Source organism: Nothoprocta perdicaria, unplaced genomic scaffold (genome assembly GCF_003342845.1).
Source record: "Nothoprocta perdicaria isolate Ctin4 unplaced genomic scaffold, notPer1 scaffold_37, whole genome shotgun sequence".
Lineage (NCBI taxonomy): Eukaryota > Metazoa > Chordata > Aves > Tinamiformes > Tinamidae > Nothoprocta > Nothoprocta perdicaria.
Genome location: NW_020455610.1, coordinates 1,356,436 through 1,365,237, shown reverse-complemented (window position 1 = coordinate 1,365,237; position 8,802 = coordinate 1,356,436).

Here is an 8,802-nt window from a genome sequence, read left to right as displayed (position 1 = left end):
GCCTTCGGGGTGACCACTAAGTGTATTGTTGTTAGAGGCTTCTAAAGTAACCTCTGAGATTAATAGCATTGCATTAATAGGATCACATATGGAGATGAACCTGGAATACTCGTTAAGCCAAAAGTTTTTGTTAGAGGAGAAAAAAAAAAAAAAGGAGGTTTCTACTCTGAGTTTACATTTTATGAACTCTAGGGAGGTCACAACTCCACATAAGCTGATTAAGGAGGCCAAATGCTTCATATTGCTGGCAAAGAGATCAGAAAAATATTTATCCTACACTGCATCATTTACTGGTATTTCCAGCTATTCCTAAAAACATCATTACAGAAAGATGGCTTTGGAAGCATAGGATAGCACAGGATAGAGCTTCTCATTAACCAGCCTGTGGGTTTTATAAGTAGTATCATTTGGTCAAYTGTGAAACAAGAACTGAAAACTTTCTGTGAACTAGCAAATTTGTTCAATTATTCTGCAATCCTACTAAAGGGCATATTATTTTTAGAGCTTCTCCCATCTTCCTTCATCACCGGATTTGAGTGGTARACTGTTTCTTGATGACCTCCCTTGAGATGACTGTCTTGAAGATTTTACATTTATATTTCCAGTAGTATTTTTAACTTTCATTATAATTGGGGAAAAGCTTGAAATCAGGTTGTGTCCTTTAATGCTTAACACCAACTTGCAAATGCAATACGAGAAAAAAAGATTATATTTAATTCCAGTGTCAGGGCAAGCTGTACCTACCTTTTTCCATCTTTAAGCTTACTATTTTTGTATGCTCTGTAGAGCTGTTTCACAAAGTTACAGAAGCAGGGTATGTTTAAAAAACCCGCTGTGACAGATGTAAAGCAAAAAAAAAACACATCATATTTTCATTATTAAATAGGAGCTAATTGGTAACATTGTTTTGACTTACTATTTCATATTTATAGAATGAAATGCAAARCTTTTAAGGTTGAGTACTTAAATATTTGGGCTGAAGGCAGAGAATAGTTTTTTTTCAGTCTGGCAGATCTCTGGAAAGTGCCTCAGCACTCCTTGCAGAATAGTTTTCAATATACTGAACAAATGTTTTTAGGGACTTGGTGTAACAGAACCTCAGCTTGCTACTGCTTTGAGGTACTTCGCCCATTTCTCTTCCTGGGAAATAAAAACAAATTCCTCTGGTAGGAAGTTTCTTACCAGAAGCACTTCTGTGCTGTAAAAACAAAGTCTGTGGCTTCATTAGCATGCTCCCTTGGTGCACATGAACTCAGCCTTAGCATTGGTGGCTGAGAAGCCTTATGTTGCATTTGTAACCCGCACAGCTTTACGCTGCATTTAACTCTTAAGAAATCAAGCAAATGGCATTTACTTATCATCAGTGCTCCTTGACTTAAATACCTTTCTAACATACATCTTTTCAGGTGGAAATCGAGATAAATGTAAAAATAGCTATACAGGTCTTGACCAAAGACTCTTTTGGCTTAATAGCCTGTCTTGTGTAGTCAAAAAGAAGGTGTTTATGGCACAAGAAGCACAGGGCGAGCATGCTTGTTGCTTTCCCTACCAGCTTTCAAAATTTCTTTCATCCTAGGCTCTCCTAAAGGCTTGTCTATTTAGCAAATCCCAGCATTACATTTTCCAGTTTCTCTCACCCAAAAAAGCTTGCTGAATAAGAGCAGCCTTTACCAATCTATATTGCATAAAGAAACATTTATTTTGATTGTGAATTTCACTTGGTTAATATTTGCTGCATGGTAAATCCTTATGTGCCATGTTTATGCTGGTCATAGTTCTGTAGTYCCATGCCATATTCCCCTTTAACTTCTTTTCCAGACTGAAATATGTTAGTTCAAATGTTCCTCAGCTAGTCCAAGGCATGGCAGTGCTATTGTATTTCGTTTGCTTTGAAACTTTTCTGGATCTGATATGTTATTTTCTGAAAAAAAGGGACCTAAAACTGCATACAGTATTCAAAGTGGGACACACCCATGCAGTTACTTATTGACCTTTTAGTCTTTTGTTCTTTATTTCCTTTTTGACAATTTCTAATACTTTGCTTTTAGTTTACACTGAACTGATTTCATGGAATTACCTATCAAAACCACAGGGTCTAACTCTTGAGGRATAATGATCATTTCAAAGGCTCTATCTTGACAGGTGAAATTGTGACTGTTTCTCCCCATGAATGTTATCTGACGTTTTATTTCATAGTCACTCAGTCTTGTGTGTCTATCCACAGTTCTTCACAAGCCGACAATGTGCCCTCGTGGCCAAGAAGGCCAATGGGCTCCTGGATGCATCAGGAGGATGTTGCCAGCAGGTGGAGGGAGGGGATCCTGCCCCTCTCCTCAGCTCTGGTGAGGCCACACCCGGAGTATTGGGGGCAGCTCTGGGCTCCCCAGTATGAGAGGGTCCAGCAGAGGGCAACAAAAGATCATTAAGGGACTGGAACCTATCTCGTAGGAGGAGAGACTGAGTTGGGCCTGTTTAGCCTAGAGAAGAGAAGGTTGAGAGGGGATCTGATGTATGTATCAACACGTGAGGGAAGAATGCAGGGAGGAAGGGGCCCAACTCTTCTCAGTGGTGGCCAGTGACAGGACAAGGGGTAATGGGTACACACTGAAACACCAGAAGAGGAACATGTGAGGAAGAACTTCTTTCCTGTGAGGGTGCCAGAGCCCTGGCACAGGCTGCCCAGGGAGGCTGTGGAGTCTCCCTCTCTGGAGATCTTCCCAACCCGCCTGGATGCCACCCTGTGCCCTGTACTCTGGGTGTCCCTGCTGGAGCGGAGGGTTGGACTGGATGATCTCTAGAGGTCCCTGCCAACCTCAGCCGTTCATGATTCTGTGATTCACAATCTGCCTGTATTTTCACGAGTGTGGTTTAATCCAGTGCCTGGAAAAGAGTCTATAGCATCTCTATGCAGGAATTCATAGCAGTCTTCTGACTTCAGAGTTTCTGAAGGGGAGTGTAAAATCCAAGCAAAAATGATGTGATGAAAATAAGAATATTTAAAATAAATATCAGAGATGTTTCTGTTAGAAAGATAAATGGAAGCCTGGTTTCTGGGACATTTAAACATTRCTTGATAAAAACATATTAATAGTCTAAACTGACAACCTCAACTGTATCATGTCTGAGCACTTTTATTATCACTGCACAAATATTTATTTTTTTTCCTTCCTCCAATTCTTATGTATCATAAAAAACAATTCACAAAAATCTCTGAAAATTGTTGCCAGAATTCAAAGACATCATTAAGCAGTTGAATGGGAATTTAATTATTGTAAATATTTTTTCTAAAGAAGACARAGAATACCAAAAGTGGACATACTGTCATTTGCAAGGGAAACYGTTAGGGAGGCCTCTGACCTGGGGAGGAGGAGGGAGCAGCCCACTGGGAGGACGAAAAGTCAGGGATGCTGAGCAGCATTCCACTTGGATTGTATTAGGTTATCTGGGTTCACACAGGAAATATCTGTGGCACTTACACAGCCTGGTAACCGGGCCTGTATTTGTAAGCTGATGAAAGGACTGTGCCTTGCACTCTGAGACCAGCATTAGCCACAAACCTGGGCAGCCAGGGGCTGGCTGGCTGCTCTCGTTAGATGGTGTTTCAGTTACCGCTCTCGGTTTGGACGTGCTGAGCCAAATTCACTCATTCATTCGTGCTGTGCTGCCATTCCTATTCTGTGACCTACATTTCCCTCCAACAACATGTGCCACAATTTGCCATTTTCCTCTCTCCTCTCCCCCCAGTTATAAATCTCTCATTAGAGGGGCTCTGCGGTTTGCAGTCCACTGTTTTCAATTTCCAGTACTTTCTATGGTATTTCCCCATGATAATCAGGCACTTTTCAGTAAATACTTTTCTTGAAAGTTCTTTCATTTTCTCCAGAAAATGGTTTTGATTGAATTATTTTAATTTGTCCTAATATGTCTATCTATCAGAGGAAGGGGAGTTGCACAGTACTCTGCATGACCAAACCTGTTCTGTGCTTATGCACCTCTCAGGTGTCTCTAGAGCATTACAGAGTGCATGGACGGTCATGTATGGACTGTCATATACGTTGTGTGGAGCAACCAGCAATATCTATCATATCTTTCATCTTTTCATTATTTTTTTGCTTTTTGTTATTACTGTACTGTGGTATGTCATATTCTAGGTATCTGAATCATATTTGTCCTCTGATTATAGATTTGGCCAAAAGAACTTAGTGGATATCTCAGACAGAAAAACAAAAGAAAAAACAGAACTTTCTTCTGCATTTCAAATTATTCTTTTGTATTTGATAACAGCCTAATTTATATCACAAGAATTTTTCTTTTATCGTATATTTGACTATTTTGTCTTTGACATAATTTCAATTAGCTGCCTTGGAATTTCATAAGGAGGGAACTGTTACTCTTGATGGTTTTCATGCTTATTTCTCTTCTCATTTTAATTTAAAACTTGTAAAACACAAAGAAGGAGAATAAATACAAATGTTATTGAAAATTGTTAAATATTCCACTAGATGGCAGGCAAGCATTTACAACCACAACTATCTGAAGAAAGCAGCTGCACCTCATTTCATTGCACTTTGCTTTCTTGAGCTTCGCAGATACTGCNTTTTTTTTTTTTTTTTTTTTTTTTTTTTTACAAATTGAAGGTTTGTGGCAACCCTGAGTCACGTTTTGGGAATTCTTGCAATATTTGAAACTTTTTCACTTATTACATCTGTTATGGTGACCTGTAATCAGTGGTCTTTGACGGAACTGTTAGAAGCAGAGCCTGAAGGTGTGACTGAGCTGTGGCAATTTCATGATAAAGCTTTAATGGATGAGGAACTGCACCTTACGGCCGAGCAAAGAATGTGGTTCCTTGGAATGGAACCTGCTCCTGGTGGCAGAAATAGCAACAAGGGACTTAGGATATTGCATAAACTCAGCTGACAGGCAGCGGTAGTGTTCGTGAGGATTGACCCTGCTCTTGCAAGGCAGCCTGTTGTGGGGAGAACGCTATCAAACAGCCTCGCATGCTACGGAGAAATCCTCCATGCAAGGAAGAGCCACTCAGTGCAGCAAACTTCCTTGTGGTTTTGTTTTAAGGAATTGTCACAGCCARTCCAGCCCTCAGCAACCAGCCCCTGATCAGTCAGCAACTGCCAGCATGGAGGCAAAACCCTCCATTGGCGAAGAGATGATGACCCGCTGGAGGCTCGTATGATGTCTGGCTTTTTGTAGCAATAAAAAAACTACTTTTTAATTAAGGTATGTACATTGTTTTTTTACACATAATGCTATTACACACTTCATAGACTGCAGTATATGTGTAAACATAACTTATATGCACTGGTAAATCAAAGTTCATGGGTCTCACTTTATTGTAATTTTGCTTTTATTGAGGTATCTGGAAGTAAACACGTGATATTTCCTGTACCCCTCTAGTAGATTTGGTTGCAATTTAATAAATACTGTTTTAGGCTCCATTACTCAATTTAGTGAAGGATTTGATTTAGTTTTGGAAACATTTTAAAACTAGAAGGAAGAATAAAGAAAAGCATACCACTGGTTGCATGACTTTGGCTCACTAAAGAGAAAATGAAGGTTTAGATACTTACAATTTTGTCTTTTATAAATCTAACTTTTACTAGAATGGGATTTGCCAGTATTCAACAAGCCGCAAGAAGGAGAGTTTTCAGTATGGAAAGCAAATCATCTTTCCTTTCATTCAGAATAATAGATGTTGCATAAGGAGTCTTGCAAACTGCACCAAAGGAACTTCTGCATCCCTCTGCAGTTCATAACCATGTTAGCTTTTTCCCTTCTGCATTTATGGGCTTCTTTTTGGCAGTTACTCAGCAATTCACAGAATTTGAGACAAGAAGGAACAATAAAAGAAGGGAAGGTGAAAGGACTAGTTCACTTTAGCCTCTTACCAGATATGCCTCTCTGGTAAGGATAAGTTTTTGTACTGATACCACTGTAGTATTATAATTTTAAAATACCTACTGAAGCCTCTGGAATTAAGGGAATTCCTACAATTTGTAGGACTTCGTAGCTCCCAGGGTAATAAGGTTAATCAAGGGTTAATCAAGAGAGTTCTCCCTTCCTCCCCCTCCCCAGTCACCCACTAAGCCCTTCCTCAAATATTTAATAATATTGCAGGGCTGTAATTATTATGATTTTGAAGGAGCCTTTCAGTGAAAACCACAGTTTTTCAGTCCTTACAGCTCTGATTTTCACTCTAATCAGTGGAAAGAGGCAGGTTTTCAGTGGCAAGGGGCAAATCATTGCACTGAAGTTATTCTCTGTCTCTGAATTGCTCTCTAAAGGGAACTCTCTATTGACTGAAGAGGTAACCCAAGGAGACTAGTATCCTGAGGCTAAGATTAGTCTTTGCGAATATTCCCATTAGATCATATATTCTGACTTCCTGTATTTCACAAGCCTTTGAATTTCACCCAACAGCCTCTCTATTGAGTTCAATGACTTATGTTTAGATAAAGCATATCCAAAAAGACATTTATTCTTGAGTTAAAGACATTAATAGAGATAGTGTATCCACCGCTTCCTTTGTTGGTTTCTTTTGCAGTTAGTCATCTCCACTTTGTGTGCCTTATTTCTTGTTTTGATTTATCTGTGATGAGCTCAGTACACATCTGTTTGTTATGCTTTTCCCCACCTAACTGAAGAACCCTTTGGTATGTGGGACTTTCTCTCGAGGGAACTCTCATAGTCAAATCATCACTCTATCTTTTTGATAAACTGAAGGGATTTTCCTTTCTGTAAAGTGTTTTTCTTCTGCTCTCCACTCTCATTCTGGTCTTTTTGACTGTCTTCTTTTTGACTTCCCTTTTATCTCACAGTAGTTTCACTAAAACTGTGTGCAGAGATAAGATCTCTCTGTTGTATTCACTATTTTCTTCCTGTATCACATGCTCCTGCTGAATGACGTGTTTTCAGTGATCCCTTAAGTCTCTTCTGGAGATACTGTTTTGCAGAACATGCTCCTCTGTGTCTTAAGTATGGCCCAACTTGTTCCTGGTTGTTTAACTTTTCATGTAGCTACATTAAAATGTATTTTATTTGAACAGACTGACCTTAGGGATTGGTTCAAAATCCTTCTTTCTGTCTCATCTTTGCCTTCACTGCTCTGCCAGCCTTTGTGCTGCCTTTGTGCAATCTACAAACAGGATCTACAGTAACAGTTAGTTCCAAATCATCAATGAAGACACGAAGCAGTGTTGGGTCAACTACCGAACCTTGCAGCACCTTGCTAGAAGAGTGAAGTGCTCCTGCGTGCACATGCTCTTACGTTTTGTGATGTGGCCATCATTGTGTGCTTAATGCACATGGACTGTCTTTGTTTTAATTTATATGATCAAGCATTGACAATTTCTTTCCTTCTGGAAACAGGATTTATACAGCTATTTCCTAATCCTATGAAAAGAGCTTTTATGGAAACTAAATAGACCGTGATATTTTTTTTTTAAATCAGGGTATCAGGCAGCCTGAAGTCAAAATATCCTATGAAAAGTCCAAATGTATGACATKCTCTTTACAAACTAAACTCATATTCCCATCAAAGAATGAAGTAAGTTTTGTTTAACAAGACCTATTTTCTATGAAACCATGTTGACCATCATTAATTATGTTCATTCCTTTAATTTCGTATTAATTGAATCCAGACCTGCTTATTAGCTTTTCCATTAATTTTCCCTCGGTTTATGTGATGCTTACTGGCCATAAGTTACTCGGGTCATCACAGTTCCCCTTTTGAAGGAATGTGCTAATTCAAAATGTCTCTTATTTCTCAAGAATATTTATAATATATATCACTGGACTAGCTATCTCATGCCTAAGTTTTTCTTTCAACCAGACTATTTTCCTTAACTTTACCAAAATAGCTGTTTTGAAGTTCAAAGTATATAAGTGTGTGCATGATGAGATGCATCATATATGTGTGAGTGTATGAGAATACATGAGGTATTCTTTTTTGGTAATATTATTTTAGGTAATTTTGTATTTTACTCTTTAAACTGTTATTTGTAAACACAGAATGCAATCAGAGCATTTCTCTCAACCCAAACCAACAATCAATATCTAAAATACTACTTCATATTTTGTCAGTTAAAAGGAGGATGATTTTTAATTATTTCTTGCATCTTTTGTGCTACAAACTTGTCACTTTTAACTGTTGAAAAAAAATCCTATTTTACCACTGATTTACACGGGATTGAAGCGTCACTTTATTAAAAGTCACCAGATGGCACTATTGCAAAAAAATTCTTTTGTCTAGAGTAAAATATATTGAATTAGACCTTGAAATATATACTTGTTATTTGTTTAATGTTTTCCCTACTAGTAGTATATCCTGTCCCTTGCCCTATCAGAAACTGAGTATTTTTTCCCCCAGGCATCATATAAATGCAAAGTTTTTGTCTGCTAACCAGCTATACGCGTCATTCAGGTTCCAAGCGTTGCAAGTACCAGGCAGCCTAAATGAGGACTAGGATTTTGACACTCTGTATTTCAGTTGCCTAAAATGAGTTTGGAAAGTAAAGGGCAAGTATTTGGAAAGTAAAGGGCTCTGTAGGGCAAGAAGTTTAAGTGACTCTCATACAGCCTGGCAATATTTAAAGACTTACAAAATCCAAAAATCTGAGGGAGAAAATGCTGCTATTATTTGCTGATCTGAGTCAGACAGAAAGGGAAAGATTTATGGTGCTTCCTCCTCTTAACCAAGAAGATAGAAAGGGGGCAATAAAGTTATTTTAATGCAGTGCAGTTTCTGATTCAGGTTGGAAAAAGTTTGCAAGCCAGTTTTGGATA